Source organism: Spinacia oleracea, chromosome 4, assembly GCF_020520425.1.
Source record: "Spinacia oleracea cultivar Varoflay chromosome 4, BTI_SOV_V1, whole genome shotgun sequence".
Taxonomy (NCBI): Eukaryota; Viridiplantae; Streptophyta; class Magnoliopsida; order Caryophyllales; family Amaranthaceae; genus Spinacia; species Spinacia oleracea.
The window spans coordinates 18,842,427-18,870,395 of record NC_079490.1 but is presented as its reverse complement, the minus strand read 5'-3'; positions in this window follow the sequence as shown (position 1 = coordinate 18,870,395).

Genomic DNA, 27,969 nt, shown 5'->3' with positions numbered 1-27,969 from the left:
AATTCCTTTGTCGCTTGATGCTTGCTCATGAACATAACGTAAGAGTAGTCATCCTTATTATGTCCAGAGGTATTTACCGGTTTCAGAGTTCAACTGATCAAATAAACAGATACTCATAGCCTATGATTTATCTGAGCACGACCATGCATTTTTCAGTTTCTAGCTCTCCGAGTGGCCTTGTACAACTTTCAGCATCTCATCCCAATTTATGGGAGGACAATCCCAATCTTTTGATCTTGAGGTTAGACTTCGTTTGATAGGTGATTACCTGAGTGTTGCCGTTATAGTCTCCTCTTACGGTGCGACGGTTGACAACGTCAAAGTAACCAGTTCTCAAACAAGTAATCTCAAATCACTCAGGTATTGAGGATTAATGTCTAATAATGTAATGAAATTTACTTATGACAGATTTTCACCTTTTATAGTAAAGTTTCATAGGCATGTCCGATACTAGTCTTCTCAAAGTAAGTATCTATGCAAATGATTACGACATTTCCATGTCCACATAGTTCAAGAAACAGAACTACTAGTCATCTTGCATTCTAGTCCTCTAGCGTTTTCTATGCGTCCACCTTTATAGAAACTTCCGACCAGGGACCATTTTCAACTTTTGACATTCAAGTTCACTTGATAGACATTACTTAGTCACATGACTGTTCCTGACAGTCTATCTTGAATATATTGTCAAATTGAAAGGACTCATCATTTAATAATAAACCAAGATTAAATGGAATATGAAAATACATTTCATATATGATCAATGTTCAACCCCAATGTTTTGTAAGCATGGGCCTCTAGCCCATCTTTAAAACAATTAATGGAATTCAAAGCTACGCTTGATTTCCAGTGCCACAATGTGAGTGTTGTTTCTCACTTGTTGCATAGGTTTAGTTATCATGCTTTGCCAATTTTAATATCCTTTTCATCGAATGTTCTTCGAGATAGATGATAAGATCTGTTGAGTACGTTTATTTTGTGATCTAGTCTTTCTTGCTACAATAGTGGTTCTACGCATTCTGCAATGAAGAACCATCAAGTCAACAGACATGTGATCCACCCAAGTTCAGTGAAGAACTCTTTAATGTAAACAACTCTGTTTTATTGCTTCTTAGGCAATAGTTACTTTTACTTCAACTGTATAGGTTGCTAGTGATGCTTTTTTTGGATTTGCTTACCCAAGCAGTTCACGGATATGTGGAATACTTTCCGGTTGTATCTTAGAGCATAGAAATTAATATTTAATTTCCCACGCAACAACTCATGGTATTCAATCCATGCTGCCATTTCAAAACACGATGCGTATAGCTTGTTCTTGCCAATGGTTAACTCCAAAGGGATCTTGCTTGATCCTTTGGCAGTGTTTATGCGCGTATCATCAATATTTAGAATATCTATATTTCCTTGAATCAAGAACTATTCCTATGTACCTTTTCTAGTACCATAAGTTTTTCTGGATCTCAATCTAGTTGATCTTTACTTAGACCAATAGAGATTGGTATATGTTTGTCATGCCTAAAGCTATACGATACATTTTTGGCGATCCTTATATTATATTATACATGATAAATTCCTTTGCAGAATAATTCCCAATTGAATTCTATTCATGTAACTTTATCTATCCAATTTCAGTAGATACTGAATCCAGCGAAATTCTTTGACATATAATATAGGTGAAGAATATCCTTAGATTCTTTGATGTTTAACTTAGTAAATGCTTATACATAGTTCAAACATTCATTACTTAGATTTATTCACATGGGTCGAATATCTCCAATGGAGTCTTTCATGTTTGATTTAGTAAATACCATTACTTAATCCAAAACATATTTTAAGATCTTTGTAAATGGATCTTAATACCCAGTATGCACTAAGTTTCGCATAGGTCCATCATTGATGAATAATTTCAAATCTAAGTCACTAGCATTTTAATGTTATTTCACAATAGAGAGATATGTGTGTGATACACATAGGATCAATTAAGTTTTATGTACTCGCACTAAACTTCTTATATATCTATAAGAATCGTGTACACTTTATGAAACTAAAATACTTATTAGCTTCACTAAAATACAATTCCAATTCCCAATTGCTTGCTTAAATCTGTACTTAGATTTCATAAGCTAGCTTTCCTTTTCAAGCATTTATTTGGATCCACAAATCCTATGGCATTCCATGTACATAGTTTCTTCCAACATTTGATTGAGGAATACGTTTTTTCATCCAATTGCCATATGTACCAATATGCAATCATTGCTTGATTTATAGGCTGGAGCATTACGATTTTGCATGAGGTTTCACAATCCACACCATGAATTTTCTTGTAACCTTTAGCAAATAATATAGCTTTGTGTGTGAACACAATTCCATGTTTGATGGTTTTTATCCTTAAAACCAATTTGCAACCAGTAGATGTAAATCATTCTTGCAAATCAACAAAAATTTCAATTTTGTCATCAAAACACTGAGTATGTTTTATGGCCTTTAACCGTCTAAACCATTTGAGTATATATATGGCCTCTAACCATTTTAGGGAATCTATGTTTCGTCATAGCTTTCTTATAAGTCACAAACTCATTACCATTCTTGATAATAGTTTGACTGCAAGTTGTAGGTCTCTTCACTATCTAATAGAAGAATCTCATAGCTTCAGTGACCTGAACTCTATGCCTACATGGGTATAGAACATCAAACAATAGAATATCAATAGACACTGTGAAATTCCTTTGAATATTTTGTTCTCCTTGAAGCACTTGTAAAGTCTTCTAAGAGATGTCTATTCTTTAAAGCCACTTTTAAAGTCCTTAAAGAATAAGTGCTCGGATTTTATAAAGAACTTCGAAAAGCCTCCTGAATGTCCGTTTATGTTTGTTGTGAAGGAAATAATGCCCTTGGTCCAAGTATGCATTCAATGTTAAGTCTAATAAATGCGGTTCAGTATTAATTAACAAGTTAATAATTCAGTGAGATCAAGTGAGCTGAATGCCTAGCTAGAGGCCGCTTCAGTTCAAGTGGAATTAATGATATTAATCCACAGCTTACTCTTGACTGAACCCGTAGGGTCACACAAATAGTACGTAAACGGATCAAGTATTTAATGGCATTAAATACTCCATCTATGGATATTCGGAATCGACGGATCTTGGTTCCAGTGGGAGCTGAGATCGTCAAAGGCAAGCAAATGAATACTCCGGAAACGATGATATTGCCGGAAACGGAAATATGGATCGTATCAGAAATATAAATATTATCCAAGTCGTAGATGTTGCCGGAAACGGAAACATGGTACGTATCGGAAAATATTATCGGAAATAGAAATATTGCCGGAATCGGAAATATTGCCGGAAACGGAAATATTGTCTGAATCGGAAATATTATCGGAATCGGAAAATAATTCCGGAAACGGAAATATTAAATATTTGTTCGAAACGGAAATTAATTCCGGAATCGGAAATGTTAAATATTGTTCGTATCGGAAATGAATTCCGGAATCGAGAATTTAATCGGAAGCGCATCGTACGAATTAGCATCGGACGAGGCCTGCCAGACGAAGGCCCAGCACGAAGCCGGGCCATCGCCCAGCAAGCCAAGCGCAACAACCACACGCCATGCATGCGACCAGGCCCAGCGCAAAAGCCAGGCCCAGCCGAAGCTTGGGCGCGCGCGCGGGGCTGCGACGAGTGGGCTGGCGCTATGCGTGGGCCGCAAGGCCTGCGTGCGGTGCTAGCGTATTACTCGAAGTGTGTTACTCGAATCCTAAAGCGTATAGAATTCGTTTAATGATTAAATTCCTAATCCTAAAAGATAAATTAATTAAATAAGAGTTCCACTAGGATTCTAATTTAATTAATTCGTATCCTAGTAGGATTCCAATTCTCTTTCCATACCCCTATAAATATGTGGCCCGGGTTCACAATTTATAACGAGTTTTCAAGTATTCAAAGTGAGTTTTTGAGAGAAAAATTCAGTCACATACCTTGCCTAAAAGTGCCGAAATTATTAGTACCTTAAGGGCGATTCTAGTTGGTCAATCTTAAGGCGGATCCGGACGTGCTGTGGACTATCTACGGAGGGACGACACTTGGAGTCCTAAAGACTTGTTCTTGTTCGGTTCGGGCGCAGCTAGGGAAGGCACGCAACAAAGAGTATGCATCTAAACTATGCTATATGATTATGTGTAAATAATATGTATTCCTGGCTTAATGGTTGTTTCCGCATGATTTATGAATTGTCATATGTATCATATCCTAACAGTGGTATCAGAGCCTCTTATTATTTTCATAATCTAAATTGCATGAACATGGTTAAATATTACAAATTTGCAAGAATTAAAAGGGGTGATTAATTTTCGTAATTGTTAATTAATTGCAAATTGCGTTTATTTAATTATACGTACGCAATTTTTCGGCAGTTTCTTCGTTACTCATCCAAATCGAGTGATTTTTGTGTCAATTCCGCATGTAAAAGGCATTCTAAAATTTTGACAAAAAGAGTATTTTTCTGCCGAACCCAGAATTCTCAAATTCGAAGCCTAACTATGACTTTTCGAAAGTTTTAGTTTTTCGAATGCAAAATTTCGTAAATTTAAGATGTTAAATTAAATATTTGCGATTCTTGTTGATAAATCTTGAATTTTTGATTGACCTACTGTATATGTTTAACAAGTTTGAATGCCTAGCCTTGTTAATTATGCAATCTAATTTGTAATTATGATTAATTAGTTGAAAATTAGAATAATTTAGAATTAATTTGATTTTCATAATTAATTATAATTTAATTAGAAACCTATGATTAAAAACCACCATAAAAATTGTAAATTTATGATAAATTTTAAATTTTTATGACCTAGGCTTGAATCCATGATAATCGGAAATCAATTGAATAATAAATTTTTGATTTTTCGCCCTAAAATTATGAAATTAATATTAATTTATTAATTTGTCATTAATTTTAAATATAAATTTTAAATTTTTATGCGATTCGTTCATATAACTTGCACGCACAAAGCAATGGACGCTTCGTGTTACCCTTAAGGGGGTGTTGTATAGTGCGGGCATGCGATGACGAGCAAGGGAGCTCGTCGCCCGTGCGGCACGAATGCAATGAGCAAGGCATGGTGCACGAGCACAAGGCAGCAACCCTGCCTTGTGTCGTGGGCCACGAGCTATGGACGAATGGGCATGGGCGAAGGCAAGGCACGGCAGTCGCGTGTGGGCAGCAAGCGAGCTGCGCTACAACGCGCGCAGCCTCGCGTGCAGCGAGCGCAAGCTCGCGTGCCACGAGTGCTGCGCCCAGCGTCGATGCCTCGCGCACAGCGAGCGCTGGCGAGCGCGCACATCGAGCGCTGGCGAGCGCGCACAGCGAGCGATGGCTCGCGCACAGCGAGCGATGGCTCGCGCACAGCGAGCGATGGCTCGCGCACAGCGAGCGCTGGCGAGCGCGCACAGTGAGCGATGACTCGCGTGCATCGATGGCTTGCGAAGGGTAGAAGCAGCAGCTATGCGACGAGCGCATGGGCTGCGCGCACATGGCCAGCGATGGTTGTGTGCGTGTGGCCCATGGGCGTGCGATGCGTAGGGTGTTTGCGTAGCGATTAGATCGTTTTGAATGTTTAATTTGAAATTTTCAGTTTACGTAATTTTAATTAATTTTAAAATTAATAATTTAAATTATTTTCTTGGATTTTAATTTTGAATATTGTAATTATAATAAATTTTATTTATTCTAATTATTTTACTAAAATTAAAATCATGAATTAATTTAAATACGACTGAAATTAAATTAAACTTTTGGATTCAATTATAAATTTATATGAGCTTTAAATTTTAATTAAATTTGTATGTTTCCGGTTAGACTAGAAATACATTTTTATGTTTAAAATTAGTAAAGCATATGAATTTATTGGTTTGAGTGGGAGCCCTTTTTAGTCATAAACTCTTGATTAGGTCTACAAATCCTTAAGGTTAAAACAACTTGATTAGAATTAATAAGGACTGAATAATTGGTAGATTATTGGTGTCCTTGATTAATTGCTGCAAATGTTTACGTGATGCATAATGTGTTTTACTAACCAGCTATGTGGGCCATTCATGATAATGAATGGGTGAATGGTATATATTGTATATGTACTCTTTTGCAGGTTATGAAGTGACTAGTATGGCCCAAATAGGATAGAAAATATGGTCTGCGTACCATTAATTTGAATGTAATTGGTCTAAAGTACCAAAGTTGTTTTTCAATTCAAATATGGTCTGCGTACCATCAAATAGTTGTAATTAGTTTTAATTATAGCTTATCCTATTTGAAGAAAATGGTGCCTCCCACGGAGATTTTCAAGACGGACTTTGAAGTTAAAGCTTCAAGATGAAGTCGGGCCATACTAGATCACATTTATCTTATGCATGTTTTAAGTTATTTATTGCTTTAAATATGTCTTAAAATGCATGAGATTACGGCTTGATTATGTTGCATGATTAAGGATTTTAGTTCACTTAAAATCTAACCAACATAGTAAGAGCCTTAAGTTCCAAACTTAAAAATTGAGTTAAAAGGTGCCATGCCAAAATATACACTTGCTTGGATATCCTTTACATCAATCTAGTAATAGTTTTCGCTCAGCGAGGTGTTACTTATTGGTCATAAAGGGGCAAGGTACACAAATAATTGTGAGTACATGTTAGTTTTGGTGAAACTCAACGATATAAGTAAGGAGTCCTTTTATGTCGTGGCAAAATCGATAGGTTTACCTAATAAGTTCTTAGACGTACCTATCAACCAAGAGTAGTGTCTAGACTATTAGCAAAAGGCTTTTGCTTACCTAAGATGTTTTAGGACTAAGTCGACAAACTGTGCTTAGTTCTTCAATGATTTTAGGATCTTGGAATCAATTTATTCACACCTGCCGGAACAATAAATTCGAATAAAATGCTAATAACTTGTTGAAATTGCATGATTGCTTTAATTTTCAAGTTATTATTCATGATAAATGTTTAGACTTTGCATGCTTCAATGTATGTTTTAATTATTGTTTATAATTAAATATCTTGCACTGCAATAAATCCTTTTAGAAAGGTAACAGTAAATTTCCTCGATTGGTAGTGAATCCAAGAACGATTCACGGAAATGAGAGAAAGTGAGCAATTTAAAATGTACGTTTCTTATAGCGACTTTTATGGTTGTTTTCGAACATCAAAGTCGAATGGCAAACCAATTGGTGCTTGTGAATTCAAAATACACTGTAGTTTTGAAATCATGAAGCATTGAGTTTAATACGCTCAGCTTTACCAATGGTTAACAACCTAATATCTTTGTCCATTTAATTCTCGAATGAGTCTAGTCCCTAGACATTCGAATAGATCGATGCTTAGAGAACTTTAGAAGCTTCTGGTAAGATCATCTAGTTGAAACTTAATATTCAACATAAATTAAATGGTAAGAACCTTGTTGGGGTGACATTGGACATGTCTAACAAAGTATAAAAGTCAACACTAAAGAATTCAATTCTTAAGACTATAAGAAAGGGTACAAGAAATAGGAAAACGAGGAACATATGAAAGGAATTTACGATTCCGTTTCTACCTATAAGTTTATGTTTAAAGAGAAGTGACCTAGCAATCAAACTTCCTTGGTATCATATACTGCTTGAGGTTCTTACTTCGGTAATAACTCAAACAATGGAAGCTAGGATACACTAATGACCTACAAGTGGGAAATGAAGCATGGCAATGCTACATTAGTTGTAGGGTCATCTAGTTTGTTTTAAGTCCTTTCAAGGCTGGAACTTAATGGCTATTTTGTTCCATAATCAGCATACCTAAATTTCTGTTTCAAACACAGAAAGACTCACATTCAGAAGAACAAAAACAATGTTTGTTTGTTTGTTTGTTTGAATGAAATGGTCAATTACGGGTTGAGTCAATATGCTTGATTAAAACAAACAACTCTTTAACAATAAAACTTTACTAGGTTCAAATCAACCCCTTGATTTGAGTTCCACTAATCTTTGGCATTGTTGCTTAGACCATATCAACAAGTTAACATTCAAAAGCTCTATTTTGATGGACTTTTGAAAGTTGGTTGATTTCTAGATCAACTTAAGACAAGCTAGTCTTACTTGTTGAAAGTAACAAAGAATATGAACTATTGTTAGAACGCCTAGACGATAGAGTTCAAAGCTAAAGAAAGGTTTTATGACTTTATTATTTCACATGGATTTGAGTGAATATAGGTTTATTTACTCAAATGTGATATAAGTTGAATCTGTTTGGCTAGTTCAAAGATTCAGAAGTATAAAATCCACTTGGCAAGAAATCATAAAAATCTAGGTTAGATCATGTTGATGATTACTTGAGACCAAATATGATCATCAATGATTGTGTGTTGTAATTTCACAATCTAGGTCCATAAGATATGGCATATCTTAGTTGGAATAATCGAAGTCAATTAGTACTTGATTCGATTAAAGATGAATCATAAAGACTTTTCCTATAATTTCTAAAACAAAATGCTCAACTACCACCAAACTAAACCAAATTCGTCAAAGCTATTGAAAAGTAATTTCAAAATATCTTTTCGTAATATATCTAAAGAGTTCCTAAACTCAGTGGGAGCTTAGTGTTTGTTATTCAACAAACTAAGGCCCAATTATAGATATATGTTTCATTGTGATTTATTCAAATGAGACACAAGGGTATTGTTTCTACCACGAATTTTTGAGAACATAATGTTTGTTTGCTCGAAATAATGTCCTTTTGGAGATTCGTTTCCAAAATGACAAGTGGGAGAAAATAGACCTCGAAAGTTTTCGAGGCGAACAACAAACATAAACGGACATTCCGGAGGCTTTTCGAAGTGCTTCAGAAAATCCGAACTTATTCTTTAAGGACTTTAGAAGTGGCTTTAAAGAATAGACATCTCTTAGAAGACTTTACAAGTGCTTCAAGGAGAACAGAATATTCAAAGGACTTTCAAGTGGCTATTGATATTATATTGTTTGATGTTCTATACCCTTGTAGGCATAGAGTTCAAGTCACTGAAACTATGAGATTCCTCTATTAGATAGTGAAGAAACATGGAGTTCAGGTCACTGAAACTATGCAATTCTTCTATTAGATAGTGAAGAAACCTACAACTTGCAGTCAAACTATTATCATGTAGATTAATGAGTTTGTGACTTGTAAGAAAGCTATGACGAAACCCAGATTCCCTAAAATGGTTAGAGGCCATATATAGACTCAAATGTTTTAAATGGTTAGAGGCCATAAAACATACTCAATGTTTTGATGACAAAATTGAAATTTTGTTGATTTGCAAGAATAGTTTCACACCTTTTGGTTGCAAGTTTGTTTTAAGGATAAAAACCATCAAACATGAAATTGTGTTCACACACAAAGCTAGATTAGTTGCTAAAAGTTACAAGCAAATTCACGGTGTGGATTGTGTTGAAACCTCATGCATAATCGTAATGCTCAAGTCTATAAATCAAGCAATGATTGCATATTGGTACATATGGCAATTGAATGACAAAACAATTCCTCAATAAAATGTTGGAATAAACTATGTACATGGTATGTCATAGGATTTGTGGATCCAAATAAATGCTTGAAAAGGAAAGCTAGCTTATGAAATCTAAGTACAGAGTTAAGCAAGCAATTGGGAATTAGAAATGTATTTTAGTGAAACTAATAAGTATTTTAGTTTCATAAAATGTACGTGATTCTTATAGATATATAAGAAGTTTAGTGGGAGTACATAAAAACTTAATTGGTCCTATGTGTATCACACACATATCTCTCTATTGTAAAATAACATTCAAATGCTAATGACTTAGATTTGAGATTATTCATCAATGATGGACCATGGCGAAACTTAGTACATACTGGGTATTAAGATCTATTTACAAAGATCTTATGATATTGTTTTGGATTAAGTAATGGCATTTACTAAATCAAACACGAAATTGTCCATTGGAGATATTCGACCCATGTGAATAAATCTAAGTAAAGGATGTTTGAACTATGTATAAGCATTTACTAAGTGAAACATCAAAGAGTCTAAATGAGATTCTTAACCTATATTATATGTCAAAGAATTTAGCTGAATTTAGTATCTACTGAAACTAGATAAGCTAAAGTTACATGAATAGAATTCAATTGGGAATTATTCTGCAAAAGAATTTATCATGTATGATATAATATGAGGATCGCCAAAAATGTATCGTATGACTTTAGGCATGACGAACATATACCAATCTCTATTGATCTAAGTGAAGATCAACTAGATTGAGATCAAGAACATTTATGGTACTTGAAAAGGTACATAGGAATAGTTCTTGATTCAAGGAAATAAAGATATGCTAAATATTGATGCTACACGCATAAACACTGGCAAAGGATCAAGCAAGACCCTTTGGAGTTAACCATTGATAAGGACGAGCTATAGAGCATCGTGTTTTGAAATGGCAACATGAATTAGAGACCATGAGTTGTTGCGTGGGATATTAAAATATTAATTTCTATGTTCTAAGATACAGCTGGAAAGTATTCCACATATCTGTGAACTGCTTGGATAAGTAATTCCAAACAAAGCATCACTAGCAACCTATAAAGTTGAAGTAAAAGTACTTATTGCCTAAGAAGCAATAAAACAGGGTTGTTTATGTTAAAGAGTTCTTCACTGAACTTGGGTAGATCACATGTCTGCTGGCTTGATGGTTCTTCATTGAAAAAAATGCGTAGAACCACTCTTGAAGCAAGAAAAGACTAGATCACAAAATAAACATACTCAAAAGATCTTATCATCTATCTCGAAGAACATTCGATGAAAAGGATATTAAGATTGGCAAAGCATGATAACTAAACCTATGCAACAAGTGAGAAACAACACTCACATTGTAGCACTGGAAATCAAGCATAGCTTTGAATTCCATAAACTGTTTTAGAAGATGGGTTTGAGGCCCATGGTTGTAAAACATTGGGGTTGAACATTTATCATATATGAAATGTATTTTCATATTCCATTTAATCTTGGTTTAGTATTAAATGATGAGTCCCTTCAATTTAACGATATATTCAAGATAGACTGTCAGGACCAGTCCTGTGACTAAGAAATGTCTATCAAGTGAACTTGAATGTCAAAGGTTGAAAATGGTCCCTAGTCGGAGTTTTCTATAAAATTGAACGCATAGAAAACGTTAGACGACTAGAATGCAAGATGACTAGTAGTTCTGTTTCTTGAACTATGTGGACATGGCAATGTCATAATCATTTGCATAGATACTTACTTTGGGAAGACTAGTATCGGACAAGACCTATGAAACTTTACTGTAAGAGATGAAAATCTGTCATAAGTAAATTTCATTAAAATTATTAGACACTAAATCCTCAATACCTGAGTGATTTGAGATTACTTGTTTGAGAACTGGTTGCTTTGACGTTGACCAACCGTCGCACCGTAAAAGGAGGCTATAAAGGCAACGCTCAGGTAATCACCTATCAAACGAAGTCTAATCTCAAGATCGCAAGATTGGGATTGTCCTCCCATAAATCGGGATGAGATGCTTAAAAGTTGTACAAGGCCACTCGGAGAGCTAGAAACTGTGAAATGCATGGTCGTGCTCGGATGAATCATAGGCTATGATTATCTGTTTATTTGATCAGTTGAACTCTGAAACCGAGGAACACCTCTGGACATAATAAGGATGACAACTCTTACCTTATGTTCAAGAGCAAGCATCGAGCGACAAAGGAATTAGGTAATGCACACTTGTCCCTAAGGACAAGTGGGAGACTGAAGGAAATAATGCCCTTGGTCCAAGTATGCATTCAATGTTAAGTCTAATAAATGCGGTTCAGTATTAATTAACAAGTTAATAATTCAGTGAGATCAAGTGAGCTGAATGCCTAGCTAGAGGCCGCTTCAGTTCAAGTGGAATTAATGATATTAATCCACAGCTTACTCTTGACTGAACCCGTAGGGTCACACAAATAGTACGTAAACGGATCAAGTATTTAATGGCATTAAATACTCCATCTATGGATATTCGGAATCGACGGATCTTGGTTCCAGTGGGAGCTGAGATCGTCAAAGGCAAGCAAATGAATACTCCGGAAACGATGATATTGCCGGAAACGGAAATATGGATCGTATCGGAAATATAAATATTATCCAAGTCGTAGATGTTGCCGGAAACGGAAACATGGTACGTATCGGAAAATATTATCGGAAATAGAAATATTTCCGGAATCGGAAATATTGCCGGAAACGGAAATATTGTCTGAATCGGAAATATTATCGGAATCGGAAAATAATTCCGGAAACGGAAATATTAAATATTTGTTCGAAACGGAAATTAATTCCGGAATCGGAAATGTTAAATATTGTTCGTATCGGAAATGAATTCCGGAATCGAGAATTTAATCGGAAGCGCATCGTACGAATTAGCATCGGACGAGGCCTGCCAGACGAAGGCCCAGCACGAAGACGGGCCATCGCCCAGCAAGCCAAGCGCAACAACCACACGCCAAGCATGCGACCAGGCCCAGCGCAAAAGCCAGGCCCAGCCGAAGCTTGGGCGCGCGCGCGGGGCTGCGACGAGTGGGTTGGCGCTGTGCGTGGGCCGCAAGGCCTGCGTGCGGTGCTAGCGTATTACTCGAAGTGTGTTACTCGAATCCTAAAGCGTATAGAATTCGTTTAATGATTAAATTCCTAATCCTAAAAGATAAATTAATTAAATAAGAGTTCCACTAGGATTCTAATTTAATTAATTCGTATCCTAGTAGGATTCCAATTCTCTTTCCATACCCCTATAAATATGTGGCCTGGGTTCACAATTTATAACGAGTTTTCAAGTATTCAAAGTGAGTTTTTGAGAGAAAAATTCAGTCACATACCTTGCCTAAAAGTGCCGAAATTATTAGTACCTTAAGGGCGATTCTAGTTGGTCAATCTTAAGGCGGATCCGGACGTGCTGTGGACTATCTACGTAGGGACGACACTTAGAGTCCTAAAGACTTGTTCTTGTTCGGTTCGGGCGCAGCTAGGGAAGGCACGCAACAAAGAGTATGCATCTAAACTATGCTATATGATTATGTGTAAATAATATGTATTCCTGGCTTAATGGTTGTTTCCGCATGATTTATGAATTTTCATATGTATCATTTCCTAACATGTTGTTCTCCTGGAAGACTTTCGAGGTATTTTTTCTCCCACTTGTCATTTTGGAAACGAATCTCCAAAAGGACACTAATTCGAGCAAACAAACATTATGTTCTCAAAAATCCGTGGTAGAAACAATACCCTTGTGTCTCATTTGAATAAATCACAATGAAACATATATCTATACTTGGGCCTTAGTTTTTCGAATGAAAAACACTAAGATCTCCCTGAGTTTAACAACTCTTTAGATCTATATATATATATTATCGAAAAGATATTCTGAAATTACTTTTCAATAGCTTTGACGAATTTGGTTTAGTTTGGTGGTAGTTGAGCATTTTGTTATAGGAAAAATATTTATGATTCATCATTGATCAAATCAAGTACTAATCTACTTCAATCATTCCAATTTAGATATACCATATCTTATGGAGCTAGATCGTGAAATTACAAAACACAATCATTGATGATCATTTTTGGTCTTAAAGTAATCATCGTCATGATCTAACCTAGATCTTTATGATTTCTTGCCAAGTGGATGAATCTTTGAACTAGCCAAACAGATTCAAACCTATATCACTTTGAGTAAATAAACCAATATTCACTCAAATTCGAAGATATAATAAAGTCATAAAATCTTTCTTTAGTTTTGAACTCTATTTTCTAGGTGTTCTAACAATAGTTCATATCTTTTGTTACTTTCAACAAGTAAGACTAGCTCGTCTTGAATGATCTAGAAATCAATCAACTTTCAAAAGTCCATCAAAATAGAGATTTTGAATGTTAACTTGTTGATATGGTCTAAGTAATAATGCTAAAGGTTAGTGGAACTCAAATCAAGAGATTGATTTGAGCCTAGTAAAGTTCTTATTTTTAAAGAGTTGTTTGTTTTAATCTGTGAGTGGGTCGAAAAAGCACGAGGCTAATGCGTGACCTCGTCCCTCGTGGGCGTGACGTTGTCGGATCAAGTGTAATTGAATTTCCTGTGAGTTTACACCCAATCGACTAGTAATATAGGAGTCGCCATTCAGTTTTTAACGACAATGAGAAAAACTGACAAAACCCGGTTATCGTGACATAAAGGGAGTGCCATTATGTTCGACCACGACGGCCATAGGTTCCCTTGTGATCCCTGGTGTGGGGATCGCTCAACGTACACAGGCAGGGCAGAGATTGAGAGTTCGGGGGACTGTAACTACCGAGAGGAGTGCTCATCGATAATACTCTAGAGGAAGGTTATCCTTACTAGCTCAGCATAAATAATTGAAGGGACATACGTTAAACTATTAAACTATTCTGAATTGATTTTAGCAATATGCAACACATAATACTAAATCGATCGTGATTAACTTATAACTTATTTAGATTGATTTAAGGTACCTAGCATGATAATTCAATTGTCCAGGGTATTATCTTATTAGGCGTGATTGATCAATCAAATTAATAGTTTGACAATTTTATAAAAGGGTGATGAAAGCGATTAAATCATATGAGGGACACATTACAACGCACCCTTGAGAGGTGTGTTGTGGTTCTCAGAAAACTAACCACTTGGCTTTGCTATTTCTCCTTTTATTTAGCGAATCTCGGGTTTCCAAGCAATGTTCCAGTATTTAGGCTTAATTCATCAAGCTACAAGGGACAGGATGCGTTCTGTTCGACTTTTGGGTCGATTGCGACAGAACGCCGGATCAATTTCGCAGCGTGAGGCTTAGGCTTAAGGCTAGAGTCAATACTCAGATTATGGAATTGTGTGTTATTTTCACGTCGGTTTTAGGCTGTATTTATAGGAAAAGAGTGTGTTGAAAGATAAATTTTAAGATACGAATCCAAAAAGAATCCGGAGATAAAACGGCTCCAGGCACTTTAAGCGCCCAGGGCTGGGCGCCGAAGATTTCGGCGCCCAGATCCAGGCGTTGAAAATGGGATATGGGCCGAGTTCTTGTCAGATTTGGACTCTTAGAACACGGAGCTTTTTGGGAGATTTTTCCGAGTCTTTTAGTGCGTATTAACTTATGACGGAATGCATCTCGGCCCGTTACGAACTCTAGGTTCGTTAGGAATTTAATTAATACGTAACTCCTTATTTTCGAATTATACTAGGAATAGAATTCCTTTGTAAATTCTATCTCTTTTAGGATTTATGTTGGAGTGAAACACCTAATTCTGACAGGTTTCTATCTTTTATGATTTTGCCACTTTTAACAACTACCTTTTACGGCAGTTACTATTCTTAGCAGGTTTCTATAAATAACATCTTTGGATGAAATGAAAGGGTGATTGTGAAGGAAATAATGCCCTTGGTCCAAGTATGCATTCTATGTTAAGTCTAATAAATGCGGTTCAGTATTAATTAACAAGTTAATAATTCAGTGAGATCAAGTGAGCTGAATGCCTGACTAGAGGCCGCTTCAGTTCAAGTGGAATTAATTATATTAATCCACAGCTTACTCTTGACTGAACCCGTAGGGTCACACAAATAGTACGTAAACGGATCAAGTATTTAATGGCATTAAATACTCCATTTATGGATATTCGGAATCGACGGATCTTGGTTTCAGTGGGAGCTGAGATCGTCACAGGCAAGAAATGAATACTCCGGAAACGATGATATTGCCGGAAACGGAAATATGGATCGTATCGGAAATATAAATATTATCCAGGTCGTAGATGTTGCCGGAAACGGAAACATGGTACGTATCGGAAAATATTATCGGAAATGGAAATATTGCCGGAATCGAAAATATTGCCGGAAACGGAAATATTGTCAGAATCGGAAATATTATCGGAATCGGAAAATAATTCCGGAAACGGAAATATTAAATATTTGTTCGAAACGGAAATTAATTCCGGAATCGAAAATATTAAATATTGTTCGTATCGGAAATAAATTCCGGAATCGGGAAATTAATCGGAAGCGTATCGTACGAATTAGCATCGGACGAGGCCTGCCAGACGAAGGCCCATCACGAAGCTGGGCTATCGCCCAGCAAGCCAAGCGCGCCACACGAACAGCCAAGGCCATGCCAGACCCAGCGCAAGGCCAGGCCCAGCTGGCCGTGGCAGCGCGCGCAGCTGCGAGCAGTGGGCTGCGAGCATCGCTGCAGCTCGCGTGGGCTTGTAGCTCGCGTGGGCCGAGCGGCCGTGTGGGATGTGCGCGGGCATGGCCTGCACGCTTGCGGGTCATGCTCGTGTAGAGTTTGTGTTCACATACGAAACCTAAAGAGTATAGGATTTGTTTAATGATTAAAATTCCTAATCCTAAAAGATAAATTAATTAAATAAGAATTCTACTAGGATTCTAATTTAATTAATTCGTATCCAAGTAGGATTCGATTACTTATTCCATGGTCTATAAATATGAGTTAAGGGCTCATAATTTACATCGAGTATTCAAGTATTCAAAGTGATTTTGAGAGCAAAAATTCAGTCATATAATTGCCTACAATAGCCGAAAATTCTAAGTACCTTAAGGGCGATTCTAGTTGGTCAATCTTAAGGCGGATCCGGACGTGCTGTGGACTATCTACGGAGGGACGACACTTGGAGTCCTAAAGACTTGTTCTTGTTCGGTTCGGGCGCATCTAGGGAGGGCACGCAACAAAGTGTATGCATCTAAACTATGCTAAATGATTATGTGTAAATAATATGCTTTCCTGGCTTTATGGTTTTTCCCCATGATTTATGTTTTGTCATATGAATCATAACCTAACAGATTGAGATTCGTTATTTTATAGGAGATGCGTTGCCAAGTGGAGATTTATGTTCTCATCATCGAACCTTCCCTTTCGGGAATTGGGAAAAAAGTAGGCGTCTACAGTTAGCCCCCACTTTGACTGAGTCTCGAGATGAGACGATGGTCAAAGTACTAGACGGAGTGCGTCATACAAGCCATGGTGTATGTGATCTGTTTTGCGAGGGTCTCACGAGCCCCCGAGTGATAACATTTGACTTAAGGGTCATCACTTGAAGTGTTAACACATTCCTCACGCGTCATTGGAATTTGTTAACTGATAGTATAGAAACTCCCTCACTTTGTCATTGCAAGTATCTAAAGATGTTTTCGAAATCAAAGCTATAAAGTGTAACTAGGCCTGGCCAAGCCCAACCACGAGGTAAAACATTTTAAAGATTCTCATTTTCAGGGTTAGCTAAACGAGAAAACCCCCTTGTTTTTATAGGACGTAAAACGAAGGAAAATCCAGCACATCGCTCTTTTTTGGAAAAGCGGAAAACCAATCCTTTGTTTTTTGGAAAAGGAAAACCATCCTTTGATTTTTGGAAAAGGGAAATCATCCTTTGATTTTTGGAAAAGGGAAACCAGGAAAAGTTATCGCTGCATCGACTAAGGACCTGCGCGGTTAGTGACGCAGACCCCGCCCGCTGAAGGTGGGCGAGCCTATCCTCTGAGGGTGGAGACCCCGTCCGATAGAAATGGACGAATCTGTTTCGATGTTTTGAAAATAAGGACCTACGCGGTTTGTGACGTAGACCCCGCCCGCTGAAGGTGGGCGAGCCTGTTTTTGTTTTGAAGATTTTATTTTCTTTTCATTTTCGAAAACTGAGGACCTAGGCGGTTAGTGACGCAGACCCCGCCCGCTGAAGGTGAGCGAACCTGAATTCGTCTTTTCGATTTGGGACTCGCGTGGTTCGTGGCGCGATCTTGCCCGATCGAGGTGGGCCAGTCCCTATTTCATTTGTTCTTGGGATTTCTCTTGGGAATTTCTTTTTATTCATTCCTGTAAGAGCGAATTCTTTCGAGGGATGCTCGGATTTAGCTGCAACCTGAATGTGGGTTGGCAATGTGTCTAAACGGACCATCGTTTCGTGGTCGTCTGCCGTTCGTGGTTTTGAACAAGTCTTTACGGCTCATAGGATGTATGTCACCGTTTAGAACTGGCCTAGTTATGCCATTACTTGGGTCCTTGTGAAATGACCGGTGGGACCATATGTGAATGTTAATGGAGACCTTTTGCTTTGAGGTCGAGTTCATTTTTGAATTTGTCCAAGCACAGGGGCGTAGCTTGGAAACGTTGTTTCAACTTGCATCCCTTTTTTGAAACGCATATTTTCTTTCTTTCGAGCCCCCAAGCATTTGTACTTGGTGGTCGTTCTTTGCCACGAGAAGTACGTATTTTATAACGTCCTTAATCGTGTTTGGGATCGTGCTCGTAAGTGCGAGCGATCTTTGTAGTGGTATGCTACTTTGATGAAGTCGTGGGGTGCGACTTCATTTTCCGGGCGACAAAGTTTGCTTCATTTTTCAATAATTAATACATCGAGCTTACTTTGGCCCGGATTGATCCTTTTGACAAATAAACGCTTTTTAATTTGAGAAACCAACGACTTGATTTTTTTTTTTTGTTTCGAAGAATGACCTTGATTATTATTTTTTCTATATTGCCTTGAAAAATGTACACATATTTTTTCTTGAGATCAGTCTAAGTTTCGACAAGCTTTAACATTTTTTTTCACTATTCGGGCTCTAAAGGTGCTTTGGGCTTGATCTTGATTACAACAGGGCCTCGTGTCTACTAACACGGTTTTAAGTCCTTTCCTGCTCCGCGTTTTGAAGGATCCGGGCCTTGGGCTACATTTCTGGCGCCCCTGGCCAGGCGTTTAAAAATTTCGGCGCCCAGCCTTGGGCGCTGGAAATTCTATTTTGGCAGTTTTTCTTAGTTCCGGATTTCTTAACGCGTTGCTTCTTTTCCTTCACGTATTCTTGCGTTTATTTCTTTTCTTTGTTTCATTTTACTTTTTATTCGTCAGAAATCAATTTTGACGCTATTTCGGAAGCTTTTTGGACTGTTAGCGTTAGACGTATTTTCGTCCGGATTAGTTTTTTCTATTCGTGACTCGAAACGGCTTTGAAAATGGAGTTAGGGTGCGGAAGATATGAAGATCTTTGCGTAGGCTTTTTTGGGTGGGTTGAGGTGCGTGTTGTTAATGATGAGAATGATAGGATTATGTTTTATGAATTTTTTTTGAGCAACATTTGTATTGTTTGGATTTGATTTCTTTTGGTTTCTTTGGGTTGCACGGGTTTGACCCTTATGTCTTGGAAATATGAAGGGGATGGTATGGTTTATTTTGTGGATTTTCGGGAATTGGTTTCGATGTCACGATTCAAGACTGAGTGGGCCTTGCTATTGGGCCTAAAGTGGGCCGCTTCCTTACATTTTTTGATTTTTATATTTGCAAGTATGATTAGTGCTTATTTAGTGTTAGAATAATATTTTAGGAGAAATTTTACGCCTTTATTAATTTGGAAAGTAAGGAAAACACACTGAAATAAATTAATCAATATTCTAAGGGTTTCTTACGACCATATCTAGAACTTTATTCTTTCTATCATCTAAAGAACTACTAGGCGTTTTGCTAAAGTGCTCTCTACGGCTCAAGCCTTGGGTTTAGTCTCGTAGAACCTTGGTCCTTCGCCTGTACTCATCTTGAACTTTATTCCCTTTGCGTTGACCCACTGACATGTCTTCACCCATCCGTTCTCGGCCTCTTCTAGTGTTGATGTAGGAGCGATTAACCGAGTTGGATTGAAACCTTCATCTTGTAGAGCTAGGGTAGTCATCACAGTATCGTCCTCCATAGGCCTCGATTCGTTAAACAATGTCCATAGAGCTTGGTTGTCCAATATTTCAGCTGTTTCAGTCTTGGTGAGGTGGGGTGCCTCATCCAAAGTATGACAGTCATGGAAAATTTCAAATCCGGGCTTTAGCAGGCCATCCTGAACGAAGGGTTCAGGGAAGTCACAGCATGGGTGTTCTTCTCCTTCCCGGACAAACATACCGTTAAGGGTTCTTTGATATGGGGGAAGAAGGGTGGAGCTTGGAGTTACTAGACCTTGTGTTGGTGATGTAGCTTCGAGACACACTAACCTTTGGTTTTCAGATCGACACCAAGTGGCAGAACCAGCCCTATGCATAAGACAAGCTAAAGTTTAGACCCAAAGTTAAGCATTACTTAGTCTAGACTTTTGACTCTTTCTAATGGTTTTCTATTCTCACTCTTGTTGGTACACTTTTGGCTCTTCTTTTGGTCATTCTTTGGATTTTCGAAACATTTGCCCGTGTGACATTCAAGGTTATTTTAATTAGCATGCTCGGTTTTGGTGCCGAACATTGTCGTCATAGGAGGCCTAATGATGACACAAGGAGTTGTTTAGTTTGTAAGTCGTTTTTTAGAATCGAGTGCCTTTTTCATACGTCCTTGTAGCAAATCCGTTACGAATTTTTTTATTGCTACGTATAATTTGTGCGCGGGTACCGAGGCTTCCGTGCCTGACCAAAAGGCCAGGCAGCAACTTCAGCTCCCAGCACGGGCGTTGAAAATGATTGGCGCCCAGCCAGGGGCGCTGAAAATGCGTCCTTGACTGGTACTCGTATTCTGTTCGTGTATCCTTTTTTCGTATATACGACTTGATTTTGTGTGCTTGCCTAATAACGTCCTTTACGCGTTGTGGGATCCGTTACAGGCTGTCCTGGGCGTCGCTTATTTTTGTGGCGATCGCCCGGGGCTGCGGAACACGTATTTTGGTACAACTCTTTGGCCAATTGGTGTTTATGAATGTTTGGGAAATTTTTAGGGTCGTTGGTTTTCTAGTGTTATTTGTCACACACAACCACATAATTTGCAACACATAACTAACATTACAACATGAAGCAAAATAATATGTCACGTAGTTTATGATAGGCTTCTATGGGTAATATTTGTGCCGGCTTGGTACCTCCTCTATCGTCGATCCAACACATGCCCCGGTCGGGGAAGTGCATTCACGAGCGAATTTCGTCCCAAGAGGCCAATCACGATGTAAGCCAAGGGGGCATGCACCAATGAGAGGGATCTAGTGGGCGAGCAATTTGGTTTGGGATAGGTGTACTACTAGCGAAAGTGCCGAGTGGACAACATTCGAAGCGTATGCACCCCCCGGGTGGCGATGGGTATCCTTATTCCCAACTCCCGAGATGAAACATGCCAAGGGAGCCAAGATTCGTTATGTGGTTCTGTCCGTTCACATTAATATGCTGATTTTCAGGTCGTCCCAACTTGATAGGGAAATAAACGCGGGGTAGGATCGTTTCACCCTTCGGCTATTTTGATTACCTACGAGCACGAGTATTTCATTAACGTCCCCAGTGGATTCACCACTGTGAGGGGGTCGAAAAAGCACGAGGCTAATGCGTGACCTCGTCCCTCGTGGGCGTGACGTTGTCAGATCAAGTGTAATTGGATTTCCTGTGAGTTTACACCCAATCGACTAGTAATATAGGAGTCGCCATTCAGTTTTTAACGACAATGAGAAAAACTGACAAAACCCGGTTATCGTGACATAAAGGGAGTGCCATTATGTTCGACCACGACGGCCATAGGTTCCCTTGTGATCCCTGGTGTGGGGATCGCTCAACGTACACCCGCAGGGCAGAGATTGAGAGTTCGAGGGACTGTAACTACCGAGAGGAGTGCTCATCGATACTACTCCAGAGGCAGGTTATCCTTACTAGCTCAGCATAAATAATTGAAGGGACATGCGTTAAACTATTAAACTAATCTGAATTGATTTTAGCAATATGCAACACATAATACTAAATCGATCGTGATTATCTTATTTAGATTGATTTAAGGTACCTAGCATGATAATTCAATTGTCCAGGGTATTATCTTATTAGGCGTGATAGATCAATCAAATTAATAGTTTGACAATTTTATAAAAGGGTGATGAAAGCGATTAAATCATATGAGAGACACATTACAACGCACCCTTGAGAGGTGCGTTGTGGTTCTCAGAAAACTAACCACTTGGCTTTGCTATTTCTCCTTTTATTTAGAGAATCTCGGGTTTCCAAGCAATGTTCCAGTATTTAGGCTTAATTTATCAAGCTACAAGGGGCAGGATGCGTTCTGTTCGACTTTTGGGTCGATTGCAATAGAACGCCAGATCAATTTCGCAGTGTGAGGCTTAGGCTTAAGGCTAGAGTCAATACTCACATTATGGAATTGTGTGTTATTTTCACGTCGGTTTTAGGCTGTATTTATAGGAAAAGAGTGTGTGGAAAGATAGATTTTATGATATGAATCGAAAAAGAATCCGGAGATAAAACGGCCCCAGGCACTTTCAGCGCCCAGGGCTGGGCGCAGAAGATTTCGGCGCCCAGATCCAGGCGTTGAAAATGGGATCTGGGCCGAGTTCTTGTTAGATTTGGACTCTTAGAACACGGAGCTTTTTGGGAGATTTATCCGAGTGTTTTAGTGAGTATTAACTTATGGCGGAATGCGTCTCGGCCCGTTACGAACTCTAGGTTCGTTAGGAATTTAATTAATACGTAACTCTTATTTTCGAATTATACCAGGAATAGAATTCCTTTGTAAATTCTATCTCTTTTAGGATTTATGTTGGAGTGCAACACCTAATTCTGACAGGTTTCTATCTTTTATGATTTTGCCACTTTTAACAACTACCTTTTACGGCAGTTACTATTCTTAGCAGGTTTCTATAAATAGCAGCTTTGGCTGAAATGAAAGGGTGATTGAGATTTGTTATTTTATAGGAGATGCGTTGCCAAGTGGAGATTTATGTTCTCATCATCGAACCTTCCCTTTCGGGAATGGGGACAAAAGTAGGTGTCTACATAATCAAGCATACATGACTCAACCCGTAAATTACCACTTCATTCAAATAAACAAACAAACAAACAAACATTGTTTTTGTTTTTCTTGAATGTGAGTCTTTCTGTGTTTGAAGCAGAAATTTGGGTATGCTGATTATGGAACAAAATAGCCATTAGTTCCAGCCTTGAAAGGTCTTAAAACAAACTAGATGACCCTACAACTAATGTAGCAATGCCATGCTTCATTTCCCACTTGTAGGTCATTAGTGCATCCTAGCTTCCGTTGTTTGAGTTATTACCGAAGTAAGAACCTCAAGCGGTATATGATACCAAGGAAGTTTGATTGCTAGGTTACTTTTCTTTAAACATAAACTTATAGGTAGAAACGGAGTTGTAAATTCTTTTCACTTGTTCCTTGTTTTCCTATTTCTTGTACTCTTTCTTAAAGTCTTAAGAATTGACTTCTCTAGTGTTGACTTTTATACTTTGTTAGACATGTCCAATGTCAATCCAACAAGGTTCTTACCATTTTATTTATGTTGAATATTTTTCTTTAACTAGATGATCTTACCAGAAGCTCCTAAAGTTCTCTAAGCATCGATCTATTCGAATGTCTAGGGACTAGACTCATTCGAGAATTAAATGGACAAAGATATTAGCTGTTAACCATTGGTAAAGCTGAGCGTTTAAACTCAATGCTTTATAATCTCTAAACTACATTGTATTTTGAATTCACAAGCACCAATTGGTTTGCCATTCGACTTTGATACTCGAAAACAACCATAAAAGTCGCTAAAAGAAACGTACATTTTAAATTGCTCACTTTCTCTCAATTCCGTGAATCGTTCTTAGATTCACTACCAATCGAGGAAATTTACTGTTACCTTCCTAAAAGGATTTACTGCAGTGCAAGATATTTAATTATAAACAATAATTGAAACATACATTGAAGCATGCAAAGTCTAAACATTTATCATGCGTAATAACTTGAAAATTAAAGCAATCATGCAATTTAAACAAGTCATTGACATTTTATTAGAATTTATTGTTCCGGCAGGTGTGAATAAAATGAATCCAAGATCCTTAAATCATTGAAAAATTAAGCACATTATGTATGTAGACTCAATTCTAAAATATTTTAGGTAAGCAAATCATTTGCTAATGGTCTAGAAACTACTCTTGGTTGATAGGTAATTCTAAGAACTTATTAGGTAAACCTATCTGTTTTGCCACGACATAAAAGGACTCCTTACTTATATCGTTGAGTTCCACCAAAAGTAACATGTACTCACAATTATTTGTGTACCTTACCCCTTTAGGATCAATAAGTAACACCTTGCTATGGCGGAAAACTATTACTAAGATGGATGTAAAGGTTATCCAAGTAAGTGTTATTTTGGCATAGCACCTTTTAACTCAATTTTTTAAGTTTGGAACTTAAGGCTCTTACTATGTTGGTTATATTTTAAGTGAACTAAAATCCTTAATCATGCAACATAATCAAGCCATAATCTCATGCATAATTAAGACATATTTAAAGCAATAAATAACTTAAAGCATGCATAAGATATAAATGTGATCTAGTATGGCCCGACTTCATCTTGAAGCTTCAACTTCAAACTCCGTCTTGAAATGGATTGGAAACTCCGTCTTGAATTTCACCATGGGGTGCGCCATTTTCTTCAAATAGGATAAGCTATAATTGAAACTAATTACAACTATATGATGGTACGCAGACCATATTTAAAATTAAAAAATTTGGTGCATTAGACCAATTTTACATTCAAATTAATGGTACGCAGACCGTATTTTCTATCCTATTTGGGCCATTCTAGTCACTTTCTATAACCTGCAAAACAGTACATTTACAATATACCATTCACCCATTCATTTATCAATGAATAGCCCACATAGCAAGGTAGTAGAACATATTATGCATCACATAAATATTTGCAACAATTAATCAAGGGTTCCAATAATCTACAAATTATTCAATCCTTATTAATTCTAATCGAGTTGTTTTAACCTTAAAGGAATGTAGACCTAATCAAGAGTTTAATGACTAAAAACTCCCACTAAAACCAAAAACTTTACATGCTTTACAAATTTTAATCATAAAATTTTATTTCCTAGTCCAACCGGAAACTTACAAATTTAATTAAAATTTAAAGCTCATATAAAATAATATTTAAATCCTTTATTTTATTTTCAGTTGATTTAAAATTAATCAATTTAAATTTTATCAAGGTTTTAATTTTAGTAAAATAATTAGTATAAATAAATTTATAATAATTAAATTAATCAAAATTAAATTCCGAGAAAAAATTAAATTATGAATTTAAATTTAATTAAAATCGTTTTCAACCGAAAAATTAAAACGAACCAACGGGCTAAGACAAAGCAACAGGCTTGCGCCCATGCTTCGTCGAATCCTTGTAGTAGCAGCGCCCATGGGCCGCGTGCACGAGTGCAACGACCATGGCCTGCCACTTCGATGGTCGTTGCGCAAGCATCAAGCAAGCCACGCATAGCACGCAGCAAGCCGAGCAAGCCAGACACTACGCGCAACAGGCATCCCTCGTTGGGGCGAGGCATCGCTCGCTGCCCGCGCGCGCGGCCTCGGATACTTGCTGCCTTCGTCTCGCCTCTTGCTCACATGAACACATCACACACCGCACAGGAGGGAAGCCCCCCGCGCGCGTGTTCCCGTGCCTTGCTCGCTGCCTAGTACCGCATGGGCGACGAGCTCCTTTGCTCGTCGTCGCATGCCCGCACTATGCAACACCCCTTAAGGGTAACACTTTGCTTCCATTGCTTCGTGCGTGCAAGATTCGTGAACCATAAAAATCAAAACTTTTATTATTAAATTTATTAACAAATTAATAACTCATATTAATTTCATAAATTTAGGCGAAAAATCCAAACTTTATTATTCAAATTAATTTCCGATTATATTAATTTTCATGGATTCAAATGTAGGTCATAAAATTTTAAAACTTTTCAATTTTAACAAAATTTTTGGTGGTTTTTTAATCATAGGATCCTAATTAAATTGCTAATTAATTATGGAAATCAAAACAAATTCTAAATTATTCAAATTTTAACAAATTATTTACAATTACAAATTAGGTTGTATAATTAACAAGATTAGGCTTTAAAATTATTAAGGGGGCGTTTGGTTCGCAAGGGGTAAAGGGAATGGAATCAACAAAGGGAAAGGAGGGGAAAGGTAATCAAACCCTTTGATATAAAATAGTGTTTGGTAATCTCCTCCACTATCTTACCCCATCTTTTCATTTCACTCTGAAAATACCATTCTAACAAAACAAAAAAATCACAAAACCAGATCAAACTACCTAAAAAAACCCAGAAATTTCTGCCATGGATCTACAACTACATGCAAAACCATATCAAACTACCAAAAAATCCAGAAATTTCTTCCATGGATCTACAACTAGAAGAGCTTCAATTCCTAAGCATAACGGACATAATCACGTGATTGTCGCCGCCCCTCTCCCGTTTGTCTGCCGCCCCCTCCACTCATGTCGTCGTCCCTCTTCTCTCTCTCCTGTGGGTGATTTCGGGTGATTTTGGTGGTTTAAGGTTGATTGTTGGGTGGCTTCGGGTTAATTGTTTGGGTGGTTTCCGGTGATTTTGGTGGTTTAAGGTTGATCGTTGGGTGGCTTCGGGTTAATTGTTTGGGTGGTTTCCGGTGATTTTGGTGGTTAATAATGGTGTCAATTGGTTGTTAAGGTGGTTTCCGGCAGGTTATGGTAGTTATTAATGGTTTTTAGCGGTTGTTGGGGGGTGGTTTTCGTTTGTTTCTGGTGGTGTGGGTAGTTGTCGGTGGTTTCCGATAGTGTCTGAGGTGGCGGGTAAGGTGGTGGAACCAACGGTTGGTGGTTTTTGTAGGGGGTCCGGTAGTTTTACGGTGTTATAAGGTTTGGTCAAGCTTGTTTAATGGTGGTCAATGTTTTTTGGGCGGTGATGGGGGAAAGGGAATGCAAAAGTCTGGGGGGGGTGGGGAATGAATGTAGAGGATTTTGGGGGTAACCTAAAAATAAAAAAGGGTAAAGGGAATGGTAAAATAGACCTAACAAACAACAACAAAGGGAATGATATCAGTCTATTCCCTTTCCCTTTGATTATTACCCCCAACCAAACGCCCCCTAAACATATACAGTAGGTCAATCATAGATTCAAGATTGACATACAAGATTCGCAAATATTTAATTTAACATCATAAAAATTACAAATTTTGAGTTCGAAAAACTAAAACCTCCGAAAGGTCATAGTTAGGCTTCGAATTTGGGCATTCCAACTTTGATTTTAGTCAAAATTTTAAAACGTCGTTTACATGCGAAATTCACTATAAAATTATACGATTTCGACCATTATTGACTAAACTGCCGAAAAATCCTGCGAACATATAATCAAATAATCACACGAATTTGCAATTAATTACATACAACGAAATTAATCACCCCTTTAATTCATTGCAAATTTATGAAACTTAACCATGTTAGCTATAATTGATTATGGAATTAATTAGAAGCTCGTGATACCACTGTTAGGTTATGACAAATATAAATCATATATTTCATGCAGAAAAACCATAAAGCCAGGAATCCAACTTAATTGACACATAATCAATTAGCATAATTTAGGGCATACATGTGATGCGTGCCTTCCCTAACTTCTCCCGAACCAAACAAGAACAAGTTTAGGGCTCCAAGTGTCGCCCCTCGGTAGATAGTCCACAGCACGTTCGGATCCGTCTTTGATTCAATTAACTAGAATATTATCTAAGGTATTATGTTTTATTCGAAAGCTTAGTTATTAGTTTTAGGCAAATTATTAAATTCGTTTAAACTTAAACTATATGAATACTTGTTGATTGTGATGTATAAATTGTGATTATGAATCACCTATTTATAGGGAAGAAATATCGGACTGAGATTTCCTCTAGGATTCAAATAACTAATTCTATCAGAATTCTAGTTAAATTAATCCATTAGAATTTAATGTTTAATAAAACACAAAACATTTAATTCTTGTGGAATTAGGAAAACGATTAGTCAAACAATCTTAAACGACCAAGGATTCGTAGCATTGCACACACACACACACACACACGCAACCCACGAGGGGCGTTGTGCGCGGCTCGGCCCAAGGCAGGCTGGCAGCACGCGGCCCATCC